Below are 20,973 nucleotides of genomic sequence, written 5' to 3'. Positions count from 1 at the left end.
AGGATACTCCGCATCAGTCCCAACCTTCCATTGCATCCTGCTTCTTTGTTGTGTGTTTAGCTGAATTCTATACACAAAGTTGTATTGTCTCTTTATAATGTGCTATTCAGCAATGTCCTGATGTTATTATTTAAATCTACCAAACTCCCATGGAGCAAGATTTAGATTAGTGAAAGCATATTTGATATTTTAAAATGTTAAGGGGGAGATTCAAATGTTTGAAAAATCAGTTGGGAGTCTATTTTTTCCTATCTAATAGACAGGAAAAAACAGACACCCAACCAACTTTTCAAACATTTGAATCTCCCCATAAATGTCTTTGTTAAACATGTGGGCTTATTTAATAATATGGCGCAAAAAACTGTCATGTGGCAGAAGATTTTACCCACAGTCATCTTTCTATTCTTACTAAACTAAGGGGTCTATTCACTAAGCCTTGGAAAGAGATAAAGTAGACTAAGATAAAGTACCAGTCTGTCAGCCCCTAGCTGTCATATTACTGGCTGTGTTTGCAAAATGACAGTTACGACCTAATTGGTTGGTGCTTAAGAAACATCCACTTTATCTCTCTCCAATGTTTAGTAAATAGACCCATAAATAAAGCTCGTGTCGGCGCTACCAAAAGGCAAACCTCTGACGCCACCATATATATAATACTGTAGGTTGATAATAGTTACACACATCACTGCTCTTTGAACCATGGCCCTCATTCAGCTTCAGTAGCAGTTTTGCTAAAATAGCAAAATTACTACTGCTTACAATTGCATGCTGGGGCCGCCAGCACAGGGCAAGGCCGTCCAACATGTTAATCGCCACCCAGCGATGCGATCGCAATTCAATTGTAATCGTATTGCCGAAAGCGCCAATTAGTGGTAGCCCCCTGCATACGCAGCCTGGGTTTATAATTTAATTGCGGACACATGGATTTAAGGTCGACCCCTGCCAGCGCTGGTCTGGCGAAATTTTTTTTCTTGGAGTGGCTGCGTATGACATTACATGCAGCTGCCCCAAAAACAGTCCGGACAGGCCTGCGTTGTCCGGACTATGCACACAAAACGCTGAGTCGACTCATTCACTCGTAATTCAATTGTTGCTATTCATTGAATTGCACATAACTTTACTATTTATAGTGTGTACTTATTGTCATCACATTCTCAGTTATCTATATCAGGTCTTTCATGCTCGAGCTATAGCATGCAGCAGTTAGAGCTCTTAGTACCATTAAACTGCTTAGTCACGTGACATTTACTTGAATTATTCGTAGAACGGTAAAGCTTTGATAGCTGGGAACAGAGTTGATATTAACTGGGGTGGGTGGATTAAGTCGCCAAGTGCAATTTCAAGAGAGTTCAATCCTCAATTGATCCAAGAAGTTTACCATCCTTCCAAATACAGTTCAAACATATACAAAGGATCCTCTGACTTGGCGCTCACTCTTGAACAGATGCCCAAACACAGTACATAAAAAGATTTAAAAAATCATAGTGCAGTATATTGTGGTAATGATTATACAGTATTCACCACTTGTGCCACATAGCATGCAATGAAAGGTGAACACCTCCTCCAATCACAAGAGAGAAAGTGTATAATAATGGGCTAATTATCCTTTTGTAATATTAAAGAATCCTGATCTTAAGAAACAAAACGTCCCTTTTATGAACCTAACTGATACATCCACATCCAATAAAATGGGACATGGGTATTTTCTTATGGGTATACATAAAAGGAAAAAAACAATACATAAAACATAGTACCGAAAATCACATTTAATGTTTGAAATTCCAACAAATATATTAAAATCATGAAAAGTACAAAGACCATTTCCAGAGGTATTTGCTGCCTACCAGATGATGGAGGAGATGTACATGTATATCTCATTCCACATGTAGACCAACACAGGGTCTATCTGCACCAAGGGCAACACAGGATACCGCATCCAGTCCCAAACACGTATGTGGCATGCCCCCCACAGGTCCTGCTGCAATGCGTTTTGATATCTATCTATTGTTTCGATTCCACCACTTGAAAATTATTTTTAATCTTTTTACGTACTGTGTTCTAGAGTGAGCACTAAGTTAGAGTTGATATTAGCGTATTGACTGATACTGAGATACTATTTGCCATAATAGTGATAGAAGTTAAAGCCTTATAGGGTTGCTAGTCTTAACAGTATAGTAGGCCCTAGTCAAAGCAATGCACTGTGGCCCCTATACACCCATTCACCAATTAAAAAAAAATCATAAATTGGTCCTCTCTACATGCTTACATACAGTGAATGGCTGTCAGCACTTTGATTTGTGGATAGCTCCAGTCATCCACCAATAGCATGCTGACACCCATTCACTGTCTGGCTGCAGGCTTGGATGCAGGTAGAGAATGTTGCATAGCCGTACTGATTGAGTGACCACTACCGACCCCTGCTTAGAGCGCCCTAGAATTGTGGGGCCCTGGGCAGCTGCCCAGTGTGCCTATACGTTAAGACGGCACTGGGCAATAACTACCATAAAGTATTCTATTTGAGTTATAGTATTGTTACCCATATTAGGCCTACTCAGTTGACACTGTTTTGCATAGAGTATATTGCTTTCACCTTTTACTTGAAATAGAGAAGAATTGACAGAGTGATCCTGGTCAATAAACTGAACGTCACTTCACCAGTTGTTTTATCACTGTGTTGGGGATTTGGGGGTTCTCTGTCTATCTGCTGTGTCGTGACATTAAGAGTCTTGAGGAACAGAAGGTACGATCCACACCGCAACATGAACACACACCATTAGGGGTGTCACAGAAGGACCAAAGCATATAGTATTTGGGTTGTTCTCAGGCAGTGGATTAAGTAACATATTTGCTTGCAATGAAAGTTAAATCAATTTTCTGAGTGTTGTCTATGAGGACTTGTGTGGTGATGGGGCTAGCCTCTTCAAAGTTGTACACAGTGTAGCTAACCTTCTGCTCACAATGTTTTGCTATCTACACAGGCAGATGCCTATCTGTTCCAGGTACTCCTAAGCACTGAACGGTTAGGTCTGTCCAAGGTGTCCTCCCTAGTGAGAAGTCATTATGAGTAGAAGGAAAATAGGAAAGTGCAGTGAGTCAACAGGAGGAGAAGGACATTGTATTACACAACAGATGAGGTAGACAGCTTGAGAAGTTCTAGAGGGTACTGACGAGTTTTCTTAACGTAAATGACAAGTGCCTGACATTGTGGAGATTCCAGCAATCGGATATGAATCAACGAAAGTTATGGGCATGAGATAAGAAGAAAAAGAACAGAGAACATAGGAAGGAGAGAGTCAGTATTTGCAGGGATGACGTGAGAACCGGACTTCAACTCTTTACATCACAGCTTTTAGCTAAAAGTTGATATTGGAATATGTGCATCATACAAACATATAGCACTATGTATAACTACATCCTTCTGTAATGAGCACAGTAAGACAAAATTATACTGGTACATTCTTTATCCAATAATTATACTAATATTTCTAAACCTTTTTGTATTTCCTTTTCATTTATATGACAGAGGGGAAAACAGTCAGGGTTTTCAACTCATCCTTTTAATTACTGACAGGAAAATTACACAGATCCTGTGCTTAATTAAACCCAAGATTTTTATAACTCAAAGCTCAGATTGAGTGGTTGCTTTGACAATTGATGCCAGCAGCAAACCGGTATGATGCGCCTCAAATGTGGCTATATTTCAGGCAGGGCTAATATTGCAGCAAGGTGGATTTATTTAAGCCATAAACAAATAGAAACTGAATGGTATTTATGACGTATATGTAAAACCTTCTTCAGTTGGAATGGGGAGGTTCTGAAAAAAAAGGTTGAGCTTTTATGTGACTTTCGGGTCTATGTAGTAAGCCTTGGGGTGGGATGTACTAATAGGAAAATGCAGCAAAAAAAACAGTTTTCAGGGTTTTACTATATGTTCCATATGTACTAAAGCCCCAACGCGGGTTTATGATGCAGATGGTAACACCAAGCCTATGGGCTTCTTTCCGCATCAGTGCTGTTAGAGGGATCCAATTGGATCCCTCCCAGTATCCCCCTCAGCTGCCTCATCCCTGCCCATGCGCAGATGGACTCCCAGGTCATAAACAGACAGCCATCGTAAAAGACAGCTCTTATCGGGAGAGTACTATCCCATATGTTAGTACATATGCCATTAGGATTAGCGATATGTGTGGCGGGATGTACCGCAAGAGGTTGGTACATCCCGCCCTTGGAGAGAGATAAATGGACAGAGATGATTTACCAACAAACCAGCTCCTAACTGTCCATTTTTCAAACCCAGCCTGTAAATTGACAGATAGGAGCTGGGTGATGGGTACTTTATCTCTCTCCAAGGATTACCACATATAGACCCTATTGAGAGTGCACTACCTGGAGACTTCTTCCTGTCTACATAGAATGGCACGTGTTTATGCATGGAAAACCATAGTGTTTGTGGTGCACATTGAGGGGCTGAGACATCCGCATTCATCTCTGTGTCTTTTGCCGGTATTCCTTCTTCGGCTATATGCAGATGCAGCTACAAGCCCTTCTCTGGTGTACAAGCGTGCGTCCGAATGTGCAAAAGCTGATAGTTACACTTTGAACATCTTCATACGCTGAATACCACTTGGAGCTTCTTTAGATGCAGACCATCAAAACTTGCACAAGCCCTATGGCAGGTGCACATTATGCATCTGACTATGGGCCCGATTCAGAAGGATCTCCTAGGGTCACCTGGCTAGCGTGTCAGCTGACGCATGATCAACTCCTGGGTTATAAACCCGGACATCCTATCATTGCAGTAAAGAGGATTTTAGGGGCTTGTTTCCTGCGGCACTGCTGCGTGACCATAAGGTTACTCTAATGGTCTGCAATGGATGCTATGTCTTTGTACATAGAGGCTGAGATTTGCTAGGCTGTCGGTGGGTGTATCAGTGCATTTCCAGGCGGCTGCAGCATTAGCATATTTCTGCACATTAGCTGCGTACACATTTACAGCTGTGAATGCATTAGCGTATATATCTCCAAATCTGGCCCATACTGCTGATGAGAACTTAGACCTGACACAAGAACTAGGTTCATAATCAGTAACTGTAAATAGTGTTCAGATTGAGAAACAAAATGAAATCCATGATACACAACGGGGGCAATTTATTACAATCTGCATATGAGGATGTGATGTGTAAATATCGGGCCAACCCGCAATGCGATAATTGATTACAATGCATGGACGTATTAAATGTCACATGCAGGGACAGAGCTTGCGAGAAAGCCTTGTCCCTGTGAAAAATTCCCCTAAGTATGTGCTGCATGTACCGCCGCCAACATCTCCACTGTTACCGCCGCTGCCAGCCCCCCCCCCACCCATTGCAAAAGCTGAAAGCTGTGCAGTGGTACAAGATTCATAATTATCACAGGGTTCACTCTCAAAACATTTTTTTTAAGTCGGTTCGGCCAGATCTCATTTCCCATTTTAAGTATGGGAAATGCGATCTGGTTACTATAAAAAGATGAAAATTGTAGCATTTGGAGCAATTCGTCATGAATAATAATAATAATAATAATAATAATAATAATAATAATTATTATTATTTTCCTTTATTTATATGGCGCCACAAGGGTTCCGCAGCGCCCAATTACAGAGTACATAAACAAATAATCAAAACAGGAAAACAGCAACTTACAGTTGACGACAATATAGGACAAGTACAGGGTAAATAAATATAGCTACATCAGCAGATGACATTTAGGTGATATTAAAATAATGTGAAAGGTTTTTAATACATTCATCATTTATTTTCTTTAACAGGAAGCAACAAGTTGATGATTAAGCCACCGTTAAATTTATAGAGGAAATTCAATTGAGGGCAAAGGGTGCGAATTGCTGTTACTGTGGCATTTAAATGCTGGCAATGGTAGCCCTTCTCGCACCCTTCGGCCAGCTGATTCGCACCCTGATTCACTCAAAAGTGCTTGCTACCTTATGGGGTAGCAAACACTATTAGTGGAGGTCTGGCAGTAGTAAACGCAGTGGCTGCCGCGCATATTCAACCAAGAAATGGATTGAATTCCACCTTATATGTGTATGCTGTTGTTATCCAAGCTTTTTGTTGACAAGGACAGAAGGTAATTTTAACTTGTAACCATATCAGAGAACTTTTCCCTTTATGAAACAAGTGGGATTAGTTCCTGACAGAGGTGTTAAACATACCTTGCAACTGTCCCGATTTTCGCCGGATAGTCTAGTTTTTTGGGGACTGTCTCGCTGTCCCATCCGCGGGCCGCAGTGTCCCACGGTGGGGGAGGGGTGCAGTTGGGAGGCTCCTGCACTCTCTGCTATGCTAAGCAGAGCGGTGGTGAATAGACGCTGTGCGCATGCAGTGGAGACAGGAGGAGAGGGGGCATGCCAGCAGCTCAAGGTGCGCTGGGCATGCCCCCTCACTGACGAAATCGGGGGCGTGACTTGCGATCGCGGGTCCTCCCGCGAAGCCACACCCCCCCTTTACATTGGGTCCCTCTTTCAGTAAGAAGAAAGTTGGGAGGTATGGTGTTAAAGTGCACTAAGGCCACAGGTGGTATCTAGCAACCAGCCTGTTACGTAGAAGATGACTGCTGCAGCACTGTGTGTGCGATCATTTTCCCAAAGCACTAAGCGACAATAATAATGGAAGCAGGGGTAATTTTAGACTGGAGGGGAACTACATGTAGACATGTCCGTGGTCCCCTTCCCATCCCCCACCCCTGCCCCAAAGGAATACAGGGACAACTTATTCGAGGCCCACGAGGTCATCCTGAACACTGGAACCCAGATATGGTAGCCTTTTGGGACCAATTTTTATGTGGCATATTCTTCCAAAAACTGAATTGCCAGTTTCAAGTGAAACTATCCTTTAATCTCCTGTACAGTTGCCCAGATCTGTCACTCTGTGACTGTGTGGATAAATCTGGGAGTGGCTAGGGGCTCTCATTGGGTTACAGCAGGTCTATCACACCCAGTCCACAGGTTACATCCAATGGGAGGCTCTGCCCTTTGGCTGCTGTGTGTTCCCAGAGCAGGATTAACAATGGGGCTGATGGAGCTGCAGCTCCAGGTCCACACCCCAAAATAGGCCCACTGCATCTGTAGCAACATACCCTCCAACAATTTACACACACAAATCGGGACAAATTCGAAAAGGGGGCGTAGCCACGGGTACAGCAGCGTGGTCATGCCCCTTTTTCTGTACTTTCAATGGAAGTTTGGAGAGCCAAAAATCAGTACAGACCATAAAAAAAGTTCCCGTACCTGCCAAAAAGGTGCAGCTGGAGGGTATGCCACTGCATCTGTAGCAAGTCTCTGCGCTGTAGATAGGGAGGGAAAAATCCTTTTACTGCAGCATCCTATGAGGGTCATTCAGTGTTAGGGTCTCCTGCCCTGTGCTGCCACGTCGTCATGGCAACCGGGAGACAAGTGCTAGTGGAGTAACCTGAGCGCAGCTGATACTCCGGTTCGGGTCTTTTGCTGTGCAGTGGTTATAGGCTCTGTGCACGGCAGGGGATCCGGTGCTGGTTTTTGTGCTCACAGTCTGTGAGGTCTGAGTGGGGCGTGGACAGCACCTGCTTTATAAGGCCTCTTTTCAGGGTAAGCAGATGCTGCTGAATCTTTGTTGGTTAGTCAGTTCATGAAAGTTAGCCAGTACTGTGTAGCTTTGTATTTGTTTGTTGCTTACTGCAAATAGGCCTGGGAATTTGGTATTACACTCTGCCAATCCAGACCTAGCAGTAAGACTGGAGTCAGTCGTTTAGCTTGCTGGGGTTCTGTTACTACTCTGTGAACTTAGCAAGTTTGCGGCTGTATTCTAAGACTTGCCTGTCTAATCCTGTCTCACTGTGCTAGGTGTCAGGGGTCAGTTTAGTGGCAGTAAGCTAAAACCTGTGCACTGCAAGTGAGAATTAGGATTGTGGAGATTCTCCTTGTGTCTATCATTCCATCTCTGACCAAGGAGTTTACTGCCACACCCGTTGGTAACCCTTTAGGGTTTTGCTGTTGCCCTTAGCAACAGCATTTCGGGTTCTCTACGTATTAAAACACAACATCTTGCTTTTTCCATCTTAGCAGTTCTAATACAAGGGAGATACCCAGTTCCTTAGCCTCTGGGCTTCTCTGTTCACTTTGTGTGTATTTTGTTACCCTAACACCTTCTGTGTACGTTATGTCATATCCCCCAGTTTGTCTGTGAGTCCATCTGTTTTGCATAACAGTTCAAACACCAGTACATTCCTGCAGACACTGGAGTGCATAACAGTTCTGACACCAGTACTTTCCTGCTGGCACTGGTGTGCATAACATATTCAGCAGCCTAATACTCCTGTTGAAATTTTGTGGGAATATGGAGCATACCCCTCAAAATACGTTGCAACAGGTGGTCGATAAGGTGCAGGTCCTGACTCGACAATTTAATGATTTGTCCATTAAAATGCACACCTCCCAGGCTGCTGGCGGAGCTCCCGCAGCAGCAGCACCTGCAGGGGTTAAGGAGCCGAAAGTAAATCTCCCGGATCGTTTTTCTGGAGATCGCTCGCAGTTCTTTTGTTTCAAGGAGAGCTGCAAGCTATACTTCCGGCTTAGGCCTCAGTCTTCTGGGTCGGAGATTCAGCGGGTGGGCATAGTGATTTCCTTGCTACAAGGAGACCCACAGGTCTGGGCATATGGGTTGCAGCCTGACTGTCCGTCGCTTAAAAGTGTTGATGCTTTTTTTACGGCACTGGGCATGTTGTATGATGACCCTGACAAGACGGCCTCAGCCGAGGCTCAGATTTCGATCCTTAAGCAAGGGCGAAGGCCAGTTGAGGTTTACTGTACGGAGTTTCGGAGGTTGGCCCATGATACCCAGTGGAATGACCCAGCCCTGAGACACCAGTACCGAAGAGGTCTTTCTAACCAGATAAAGGACCAACTGGTACAATATCCCTTGCCTGATAGCTTGGATCAGCTCATGCAGTTATCCATCCGGGTGGATAGACGGCTGAGAGAACGTAGGCTTGAAAGGGAGACTGAGATTTCCTTCCTTCCCAAGGGAACCTCAGACTCTGAGGAATTTTCTGAGGAGCCTATGCAGATTGGGGCTACCCGCCTCTCCTCGCGTGAGAAGACGCGGAGGAGACAGCAGGGGTTGTGTTTGTACTGTGGGAATAAAGGTCATGTGGTAGTATCATGCCCAGAAAAGCCGGAAAACTTCAGGGCCTGAGGGTGATGGGAAATATCCTGTCAGGCCAGAAGTCAGAATTTCCCAAGAAGACTTTTATCATTCCGGTGACCTTGAAGATCCTCGGTCAAACTGTCAAGACTGAGGCCTTTGTGGACAGTGGGGCCGACGGGGTTTTTATGGACCGCCAATTCGCCCTGAAACACTCTGTTCCCTTAGTACCCTTGGCATCGGAAATTGAGATTTGTGGGTTAAACGGGGAACCATTATCCCAAGGTAAAATTACCTCTTGCACTAGCCAGATTTCTTTGTTTATTGGAGCCACACACTCTGAAAAATTGTCCTTTTATGTGACTGTCTGTACTTTTGCCCCATTGGTGTTGGGGTTACCCTGGTTAAGGGCCCACAATCCTCAATTTGACTGGGTCTCTGGGGAGATTCTTAGTTGGGGTACTGATTGTTTCAGGAGTTGCTTGAGCCTTCCAGTCAGGCTCTCGCAGCTAAGTTTGCCAGGATTGCCAGGGTGTTATGCAGATTTTGCGGACGTGTTCTCCAAAAAAGTTGCAGAGGTACTACCTCCCCATCGCCCCTATGACTGTGCCATTGATTTGTTGCCAAATGCTAAGCTTCCCAAGAGCAGGTTGTACTCCCTGTCACGTCCTGAGACTCAGGCTATGGCAGAGTACATTCAGGAGAACTTGGCTAAGGGATTTATCAGACCTTCACAGTCTCCAGTTGGGTCGGGGTTCTTCTTCGTGGGTAAAAAGGACGGTTCGTTGCGACCCTGCATCGACTTCAGGGAATTGAACCGTATCACGATTAAAAACTCATACCCACTGCCTCTCATTTCGGTCTTGTTTGACCAGCTTCGTACTGCCACCATTTTTTCTAAGATTGACCTACGCGGTGCGTACAATCTAATCCGAATAAGAGAGGGGGATGAATGGAAGACTGCCTTTAATACCCACTCAGGGCATTATGAATATTTGGTGATGCCTTTTGGGCTCTGTAATGCCCCGGCAGTCTTCCAGGATTTCATGAATGATGTGCTCAGGGAATATTTGGATAGATTCTTAGTTGTATACTTAGATGACATCCTAATCTTCTCCCATTCCCTGGAGGAACATCGGAAGCATGTACGCTTAGTCCTCCAGAAACTCAGAGACCACCGGCTTGGGGCGAAGCTGGAGAAGTGCGAATTTGAAGTTCAGCAAATCGCATTTCTAGGATATATTATCTCCCCAGAAGGTTTCCAAATGGAGGGTTCCAAGGTACAGGCAGTCCTGGATTGGGTGCAGCCCACTAGTTTGAAGGCGCTTCAGCGTTTCCTGGGCTTTGCGAATTTTTATAGACGATTTATCGCTGGATTTTCGTCTATAGTGGCGCCCTTGGTGGCACTCACTAAGAAAGGGGCGGATGTTGCTCACTGGTCTTGTGAGGCTAAAGCGGCTTTTGCCCGTCTCAAAAGGGCATTTGTTTCGGCCAAGGTGCTGCGACACCCAGATCCAGAGCGTCCTTTTGTGGTGGAGGTGGATGCCTCTGAGATGGGTATTGGGGCAGTGCTTTCTCAGATGGGAGTGTCTGATAATCGCCTTCATCCCTGTGCTTACTTTTCCCGTAAATTTTCGCCTGCAGAGATGAATTATGACGTGGGTAACCGGGAATTGTTGGCTATTAAGGATGCACTCGAGGAGTGGAGACACTGGCTTGAGGGGGCTAAGTTTGTGGTCTCAATTCTCACTGACCATAAGAATCTGGCATATTTAGAGTCAGCGAAGCGTCTCAATGCCAGGCAGGCACGATGGGCTTTGTTTTTTGCTCGCTTTAATTTTTTGATAACATATCGCCCTGGGTCAAAAAACATCAAGGCTGATGCGCTCTCGCGGAGTTTTGCTCCAATCCAGGAGACCACCGAGGAGCCGTTGCCCATTGTTTCCCCATCATGTATTAAAGTGGGCATTACCCAGGACCTCTTATCATTAGTCCTTAGAGCACAGGAGCAGGCTCCTCCAGACCTTCCGGTAGGTCTTTTGTTTGTGCCTCCTAGGTTAAGACAGCGAGTGTTCCTGGAATTCCATGCCAAGAAGTCAGCAGGTCACCCGGGTATTGCCAGAACTCGGGAGTTGCTATCTAGGGCGGTGTGGTGGCCCTCGGTGGCTAAGGATGTGGATCAGTGGGTTCGGGCATGTGACATCTGTGCCCGAAATAAGACTCCTAGAGGGGTTCCTGTTGGCCCATTACATCCACTCTCTATCCCATCTAAGCCATGGACCCACATTTCAATGGATTTTGTGGTGGACTTGCCCAAATCCTCGGGGATGACAGCCATCTGGGTTGTCGTTGACAGGTTTTCGAAGATGGCGCACTTCGTTCCACTGGTTGGGCTGCCATCAGCCAGACGCCTGTCTGAATTATTTATGCTGCATGTTGTGCGTCTCCACGGGTTGCCACTTGATGTGGTCTCTGACCGCGGATCCCAGTTTGTGGCCAAATTCTGGAGGGCATTTTGTTCCGATCTCCAGATTTCTGTCAGCTTGTCGTCAGGCTACCATCCGCAGTCTAATGGGCAGACTGAAAGGGTGAACCAGTCCTTGGAGCAGTTCCTCAGGTGTTATGTCTCCAAGTGTCAGACTGACTGGGTTGCTCATCTGTCCATGGCGGAGTTTGCCTATAACAACGCGGCTCACTCTGCTACAGGGATCTCTCCCTTCCTTTGTGTGTATGGGCATCATCCTAAGGCCAATTCTTTTGACCCCCTGGACTCCACGCCTGGTGGTTCCTCTGTGGTTTCGGTCCTTAGAGGTATTTGGCGGAAAGTGAAGAAAGCCCTTGTGTCTGTGTCATTAGTGACCAAAAGGGTTTTTGATAAGCGGAAAAGACCCTGCAGCTTCAAATTAGGAGACTTCGTCTGGTTGTCTACCAAGAATTTGAAGTTGAGACAGCCATCTCATAAGTTAGGGCCCTGGTTCATCGGCCCTTATAAGATCACCAGGGTTATCAATCCGGTGGCATTTCAGTTAGATCTGCCCCGTTCTTTGGGTATCAATAAAACATTTCATTGTTCCCTTTTAAAACGGGCGATTAGTAATCCTTCTTCCAGTGGAAGACCTTCCCCTCTTCTGATACGTGGCCAGAGGGAGTTTGTTGTTGAAAGGATTCTTGACTCCAAGGTGGTTCGGGGTCGGCTGTCATTTTTGGTGCACTGGAAGGGGTATGGCCCGGAGGAGCGGTCATGGGTGCGCAGTTGTGATCTTCATGCCCCCAGACTGATACGCTCTTTCTTCTCGCAGTTCCCCGATAAACCCGGTGGTAGGGGTTCTTTGACCCCTCGTCAGAGGGGGGGTACTGTTAGGGTCTCCTGCCCTGTGCTGCCACGTCGTCATGGCAACCGGGAGACAAGTGCTAGTGGAGTAACCTGAGCGCAGCTGATACTCCGGTTCGGGTCTTTTGCTGTGCAGTGGTTATAGGCTCTGTGCACGGCAGGGGATCCGGTGCTGGTTTTTGTGCTCACAGTCTGTGAGGTCTGAGTGGGGCGTGGACAGCACCTGCTTTATAAGGCCTCTTTTCAGGGTAAGCAGATGCTGCTGAATCTTTGTTGGTTAGTCAGTTCATGAAAGTTAGCCAGTACTGTGTAGCTTTGTATTTGTTTGTTGCTTACTGCAAATAGGCCTGGGAATTTGGTATTACACTCTGCCAATCCAGACCTAGCAGTAAGACTGGAGTCAGTCGTTTAGCTTGCTGGGGTTCTGTTACTACTCTGTGAACTTAGCAAGTTTGCGGCTGTATTCGAGATGAGCGGATTCGGTTTTACTCGGTTTTACTCGGTTCTCAAAACCGAATCTTATTGGCTATCCAAAACACGTGACATCCGTGAGCCAATAAGATTCGGTTTTGAGAACCGAGTAAAACCGAGTAAAACCGAATCCGCTCATCTCTAATTCTAAGACTTGCCTGTCTAATCCTGTCTCACTGTGCTAGGTGTCAGGGGTCAGTTTAGTGGCAGTAAGCTAAAACCTGTGCACTGCAAGTGAGAATTAGGATTGTGGAGATTCTCCTTGTGTCTATCATTCCATCTCTGACCAAGGAGTTTACTGCCACACCCGTTGGTAACCCTTTAGGGTTTTGCTGTTGCCCTTAGCAACAGCATTTCGGGTTCTCTACGTATTAAAACACAACATCTTGCTTTTTCCATCTTAGCAGTTCTAATACAAGGGAGATACCCAGTTCCTTAGCCTCTGGGCTTCTCTGTTCACTTTGTGTGTATTTTGTTACCCTATCACCTTCTGTGTACGTTATGTCATATCCCCCAGTTTGTCTGTGAGTCCATCTGTTTTGCATAACAGTTCAAACACCAGTACATTCCTGCAGACACTGGAGTGCATAACAGTTCTGACACCAGTACTTTCCTGCTGGCACTGGTGTGCATAACATTCAGCGAGCGATCAGGTCAGAACTGCGCATGCACCGGCACTGCAGTGCGCCGGAGCATGGCTGACAGCCGACGGCTGTCGTTGCCTAGCGATCGCCTCTGCCTGATTGACAGTCAGAGGCGGTCGCTGGGCAGGAGGGGGTGGCACGGCGGCATTTGGCCGCCATTTCGTGGGCACGGTCCAGCCACACCTGATGGGGGCGTCCCGCAGTGGCTGTGTGACGTCACACGCAGCCGCTGCGACCAGGGCAGCGACGAGTAACTCCCAGCCAGCTGCAGGAGCTGCGCTGGCCGGGAGTTACTCTTCAAGTACAAAAGCATCGCCGCTATTCGATGCTTTTGTACTTGTGTGTGTGTGTGTGTGTGGGGGGGTGGGGGTGGCCTGACATGCGGGACGGACTAGCCCTGTGCTGGGCATCCCCCCATGTCAGTGTAAGTGATCATAGCTGTGCTAAATTTAGCACAGCTACGATCAGGTCGGAATGACCCCCTATGTCCTGCTGCCAGTCCGCCTGCCCGCTCCGGCATCAACAAACCACACTCCCTTGTTGTGGCGCAGGTTGGACAAAAGCTGCTGCGGCTACCGGCATAGATATGTATGAAAGCAGTACAGCAGAAGGCTTTCATAGCCCTCCCTGCACCGCATACTCTCTGAGCCCCGGAGCCTCCTCTGCGTGTTATGTCCAGTGGCGGTTCTTGCCACGGACAAGCGGTACTTTTGCCCGGGGCGCCGCCTTCCGGAGGGCGCCGGTGCCATCCGGAGGGCGCCGCACCAGGGCAAGATCCGCCACTGTGCCCCCCCGCTTTGAAGGGAACCAGACGCGTAGCGTCTAGTTTCCCTTCATTGAGAGGACTTTAGTTGTGCGGTGCGTGATGACGTCATCGCGCACCGCACACAGCAAAGGTCCTCTCCATGAAGGGAAACTAGACGCTACGGTCTAGTTTCCCTTCGTGTAGAGGACCTTTGCTGTGCGATGCGCGATGACGTCATCGCGCACCACACAGCATAGTGGCACAGACACTAGGGGTCATAATTGACCTCTAGTGTCTATGCTGTTCTATGGGAGAGACGTAATAACGTCTCTCCCATAGATCGAAGAGAAGAGAGAGGGGGAGAAGAGCGGTGCCGCCGGCGGAGGGGGTCTGGATCAGGAACGGGGATGGTAAGTATTCTTTTTATTTATTTAATTATTTTCTTGCAGCGTCGTGACCACGCCCCCAATTGAAGCCACGCCCCCATATTTTGCCCGGGGCGCCACAAGTCTTAGAACCGGCCCTGGTTATGTCACAGAAGTACCTCCCCACCACAGCCGCGCACAGATCCCCAGAGGCCCTGACTCTGCAACACAGCACTTGGGCTGCCGGCCTGGAAGCCCTGAGATGGCTAATATAATGGATAGAGTGGGTGATATCGTGGAGGGTAATGTCTGGATGCTGAATCAATGTAAAAGGTGACAGTGCTGTGCAGTGCAGTGTGTGTGTAGTGTCACTGACACTGCACAGCACTCTAACCTTTTACATTGATTCAGCGAGTCAGTCAGTTCTGCCAGCCAGTCACTATTGTTAGCGCCGGTGTCCCAACGCGCCACATTACAGGGAAGTAGACGCACTAAATAAACTACAGCTCCCGGCAGCCCTTAGCGCAAAAGTATTCTGGCGGGAGCTGTAGTTTATTGAGTGCATCTTCTTCCCTGTAATGTGGTGTGTTGGGACACCGGCGCTAACAATAGTGACTGGCTGGCAGAACTGAACTGTGCGAGTCTCCGGGAGAGCCACTGCCAAAGGCGGGACAGCAGCCTAGCTGCTTCCAGGAGGAGAAGCAGGAGAAGCATTACCCACCCCTCCCCCACTCGCAGTACCCCCGGACCCAATCCACGGCACACGCACACCCCCCTCCACAACCCACGGCGGCTCCAGACCCTCTCCCCCACCCACAGCACCCCCGCAATCCGCCTCTCCCCCACCCGCTGCACCTGACCCTCCCCCACCCGCGGCACCCCCGCACCCATGGTGGCTCCGGACCCCCACCCGTGGCACCCGCCACTACCCCACCACCACCAGCCCCACCCGCGGCACCCCCTGCAACCACCCCTCCCCCACCCGCAGCACCCCCGGACCCACTCCCCCATCCGCGTCTCCCCCCCAAACCCGCCACTCCCCCAACCACAGCACTTACTAGGTGATTCATCAGGCCCTGCGTGCGCTGTTCACGCCGTTGCAAGGGGCTACGACCCCCTAACCTTGGCACACCCTTTGTCCGTGCAATATTTAACCACTCACACAATTATGATTGGAGGTAATACTCCATATAATACAAATATTGCACGCCACAAGGGCATGCAAGGGTTAAGGGGACATAGCCCCTTACAATAGTGTGAAGAGCGCCCGTAGGGCGCAATGAATCACCTAGTGATAGCATAAATACCTATTTCTACACAACAGGTAACATTGATATTAGCGGTGTAAAAAGTTATTGAGAAGGAGTTTGGAGGAAATAATTACAAAGTATTCAGACCAGGTACTGACAAGTAATTAGCAGATACAACAACTAAAAGCAGATGCAAAAGGAAAAGAATTGGATTTTTCAAAAATCTGTCTTAATTGTATTAATGTAATTTAGATATTTTTTTTAAAGAGAAAATAAACATGTCATATCTGATTTTCATTCTGTGGAAGGTCTGGTATACTAAGTATCCTGTTTCCTATTCTTTTCAAACAAAAGCAGGATGTGTTTCAGGCCTTGGCTCAGGTTCTCTAAATAACTGGCCATGTGTTCCAGACCTACACAAAGCAGAATGCATTCATTGCCATACCGTTGCTATCTCTTCCCCAGCTCTATTCATAAACTATAAATTCCAAAAAATGCAAATGTAGAAATACTGTATAAGGGGTTATTCAGATGTGGTTGGAGTACAGGATGGCAGTGATTGTCAGTCTGCTGCTGTTTGGAGGGTGGGGAGATGGCATCGACGGCCTCCGTTTCTGAAAATGGAGGTTTGTCTGCGCTATTGCGGGGGAGGGACCAGGCCAGGATCTTCGTCAGAGTACGGGGAATTCTTGGCCTCTTGTTATCTTCTGCGGCAGGCCGGCTTGCACGAGCTGAATGGTGGGACAAAAGGAGATCTCGAGCACCGCATTGCTGGCACATTACATCTCTGTGAAGCAGCCTGTTCAGCAAGGCTGTAAGTAGGGGTGTGCGAGCAGTGTCATCGTGCAGGTTGTCGGGCCCTGGGGGGAAGGGGTAGAGGGGGTGGTGGTGGGGGGTGGTGGCGGGGGGTGGCACTGCTGCTGCCCCCTGCATGCTGGAATTGCACTGGCATTGCTTTACTTCCTAGTGCTGGTGGCTCCACCTCCTGGTCACAATGCCATGATAACATGCACTCAGGGTGCTGGGCCAGCGGTTCCGGTATGAATGGTCGACCATGTTATGGTCGACAGTCATTAGGTCGACCACTATTGGTCGACATTGACATGGACACATGGTCGACACATGAAAATGGTCGACACATGAAAGGTCGACATATGAAAAGGTCGACATGGGTTTTTAAACTTTTTTTGGTGTCGTTTTTTGCGTAAAGTGCTTCGCTCGCCATGCTTCGGGCACGGTGCCTTCGCTCCGCTACCGCTTCGCTCGGCACACTTTACCGTTCCAATCGTAGTCCATGTGGATCGTAAAGTATGGAAAAGTTCCCCAAAAGAAAAAAAAGTTAAAAAAACTCATGTCGACCTTTTCATGTGTCGACCTTTCATGTGTCGACCATTTTCATGTGTCGACCATGTGTCCATGTCGACCATGTCAATGTCGACCAATAGTGGTCGACCTAATGACTGTCGACCATAACATGGTCGACCATGTGAACGGATACCTGGGCCAGCACACAGGGCGCACTGCTGTCCTGTTATGGCATTGCTGTTTAGATCCTTTTACAATTTCTGCAGTCTTTGTATTTTCTTGGATACACGTAAAGATGTCTCAGTGCGCCAATTAGTGACAAGAGCATAATTAGGAAGCACAAATGCTTATTCAATATGGAACAAACACCTCAAATCTGATATAAACAAAAGCAGCCACTCACATCTACTTCTCTAGCTGGTGAGGAACTAGAAAGCCCAGACTGTTCAGGTAACTGCTGACTGACAGGGCATATTTGAAATTGCAGTTCCATAAATGACGTTAAAGCAACACAGTTTATCTGAGTCTAGACTAGACAAAATCTGCTGTCTGATTGGCTGATGGGTTGTGCTAAATAATCTGTAATCGGTTTGTAGAATTACAGGCAAAGCACAAGGAAATAAAGGGATGGTCGTATTCACAACTTTCTAATGTTAAAAAAATGACATGTGACTAGTATCAGTAAGTATAAATCCGGGCTGCCCAATAAAGATCCACCTTTTGACAATGTTTCCTTAATATAATCTGCCCTTTTAATAAATCAAGGTTTTGAGCTGTTGCAGGGCGTTATGACTCAAAAAACAAACAGGAACCTGGATATCCTTCCCCCTATATTTTCTATACCATCAACAGCACAAATTCTTTAAGTTACCAAGGAATCCTCCAATGTTCCCCAGTACTACAGTACATGGTTGTCTGTAGCAATGGTTCTCAAACTTTTTTGAATCACGGCGTCCTAGAGTATCAGAATTTTTTTTTACGGCACCCCTAGGCCAAACGTTTCTTATTCAGAAAATTTTAAAATAAATATTAAATTAAGTATATTGTGCTCGTTTCTCACCCTTATATTCAGTTATGTGGTGAGGGGCAAGATTTGCTTCTATTTGTCCACATATTTTACATATTTTATGATTTGAATCCACCAGCACTGGTTTTGCCTTAAATAATTTTCATTGTTTCTGGATCACCAACCCAGGGCACTCTACAAGTGTCCTGAGGCACCCCAGTATGCCACAGTTTGAGAACCACTGGTCTATAGTATATTTCATAGCAGTTTAATGTGGCAAATATAACAGCACTGACCTCAGACAGAATACTGCGACATCATTAACAAACTGGGACCATAGTTCTTTCTTTGGGTGAGATTTATTAAATCTTGGAAAGAGATAAAATACCACCCAATCAGCTTTGAGCTGTCATTTACAGACTTTGTGGAGAAAATGACAGGAGCTGATTTGTTGCTACTTTATTTTTCTCTACTTTATTTCTCTCCAAGATGTGATCAATCCTCCCCTTTGTAGATTACTGTGTAGAAGTATGCGTACAATATAAAACATATTATTTGTAATGGTAGTTACTGGTGGGCCGTGGCCTGGCACAGCACCAATATACTTGACATTATGTTTTTGTTTTTTTTTCAGATTTGTTTTGATAGCAGTAATTAAATCATGGAGTGCAGTTATCAGTAAGGAGCAACGTTTCCATAAAGCAGTGTGTCCACATAACCATGTACTTTAGAAAGCTTTTCTCAGAATAATTTTCTTTGTTCTTCACCTCTGAGACTGGTCCCTTCCCTTATTATACACATATACAGTCCATCAAACAAGAACTGTCACAAAATTTCCATCTCCATCCTGCATTTCAAAGCAACTATATATGTTTGCAGTAGATTCCATTTTTACATTACATTACAAACAATCAATTGTGTAGAAAATCTGTGAGGTACTGACAAACCTCAAATACGGGAAAGGTACAGGAAGAAATATGTAATTGGGATTTTCCACCGAATTACAGATAACACACAAGAGCCCTGATTTCTCCTAACCTAGAGATAAGGATTCTAAAATTCAAACGCCATAGCTGATATAGAACGGGATGCTGGGACTTGGAGCCCCTTATGGTCAACAGCCGGAGAGCGACAGTGACCCTTCCAAAGCAGTTTTGCCCTATTATATAGCAAGTCAAATCTGGTTTATCGTCATGGTCAATTTGGACGTTTTGTCTTAATTTGATAGAGCATACTGTGACTTGTAGTTAGTTCTACAGAACCTCCAGTGCCACAGGTTGCCTAAGACTGGTTAGGTGTTGTCCGGAACGCCTTAGGCATGACAAAAAAATATTGCTCCGTCAAGTTAACCGTTAAAATTTTATCAGAACATATGAAAACAGTTATAAAGAGAGCTTTGAGGTTCTATATATTTTTCTCCTAGATTCACCTAGTTAATTCCTAAACGACAGTGTAGCAGTTGGTGTACTTTACAGACAGCTATAGGGCCTCATTCGCAGAAAGTAATCAGAGATAAGAGTCATTTGCAATGAAATTTGTAATGTATCACTTACCCGTATAAAGGACCAGACAAGGTCCTAATCCACGTAAAAATAGATGAAAACAATCCACTGGCCTCTGGATCACCAAAGAACAAAATACTATGCTGTTTGGAGCTATGTCAGTCCAGGAGTTTGCGACTTCTCAGAATCTCCACTTTACTCCACTTTGGGAATGAACTGGACTCCCACCCAGCAAACTTCCTTCCTGTGATTGTTCTTCCCATTACCCAGGCTTCCAGCCACTGGACTTCATGGAGGAAACTAGATAAACTTATTTCAGATTTTTTTTTTTTTTTTTTTTACATTTGCTACTCAGATCTGGGCACTGTGACCTTCTAAGGAAAGCAGAAGCAATAATACTGTGTTCTGTCTGCTGTCCTCAGTTAAAACTCTGTAGCGGTGACCATGAACATGAGAAAATTGCAACTGCAAGACTTCATTGTTGTTACTGCGTTTACTGGACTGAATCCAGGAGTCATTCTCGTACTCTGCTGAAAGAGTCTGCGGGTAGACATGGATTTGTCAGAGTGTAGACACAATTGGCCTGCAATTGAAAACTATGATGGATCCACTGTGACCCAGACAGATAGCATGGTTAAATTAAGACATAAGTCCATCAAGTTTAACTTGTTATTATACATTCTAGCAGTATTGATCCAGAGGACACCAAAACATAGCTGCTGCCCAATTATCTCCACAGTGGGAAGAATATAACTTCCAGGCCACATAAATGAAATTGGCCCAAATGCATTAAGACATTAAGGGTGGAATTCAACTGTTTGAAAAGATATTGGGTGTCTGTTTTTTCCTATCTAATAGACAGGAAAAAACAGACATCCAACCAACTTTTCAAACATTTGAATTCCCCCCTAAGTGTTAACAAAAGATAAAGTGGAGACGGATAAAGAGTGATAAAGTACCAGCCAATCAGCTCCTAACTGCCATATTACAGGCTGTGTTTGAAAAATGACAGGAGCTGGTTGGCTGGTTGTTTATCTCTCTTTATCCATCTCTACTTTATCTCTTGTTAAGGCTTAATACATTTGGGCCTAGGGCCATTATCTCTTGGATCAATCACTCCAGCACTGCGTTATCATAATTACAGCTGGAGGCACCAAATTGGTAAAATGGGCATCAAATCC

The 20,973-nt window shown here is 45.9% G+C and overlaps 1 protein-coding gene across 1 annotated transcript in view; it reads right to left on the bottom strand.

Moving 5' to 3' along the window:
• The window catches only part of CDH5 (cadherin 5), a 122,857-nt gene extending 102,698 nt beyond the window's left edge, over positions 1-20,159 (bottom strand). The window contains exon 1 of the mRNA XM_063945401.1: positions 19,844-20,159. The gene's annotated coding sequence lies outside the window, so the exon portion shown is untranslated. The remainder of the gene's footprint in view (positions 1-19,843) is intronic.
• Positions 20,160-20,973: the final 814 nt, after the last annotated feature.

Source organism: Pseudophryne corroboree, chromosome 11 (genome assembly GCF_028390025.1).
Source record: "Pseudophryne corroboree isolate aPseCor3 chromosome 11, aPseCor3.hap2, whole genome shotgun sequence".
Lineage (NCBI taxonomy): Eukaryota > Metazoa > Chordata > Amphibia > Anura > Myobatrachidae > Pseudophryne > Pseudophryne corroboree.
This window is presented reverse-complemented; position numbering and strand designations above follow the sequence as displayed.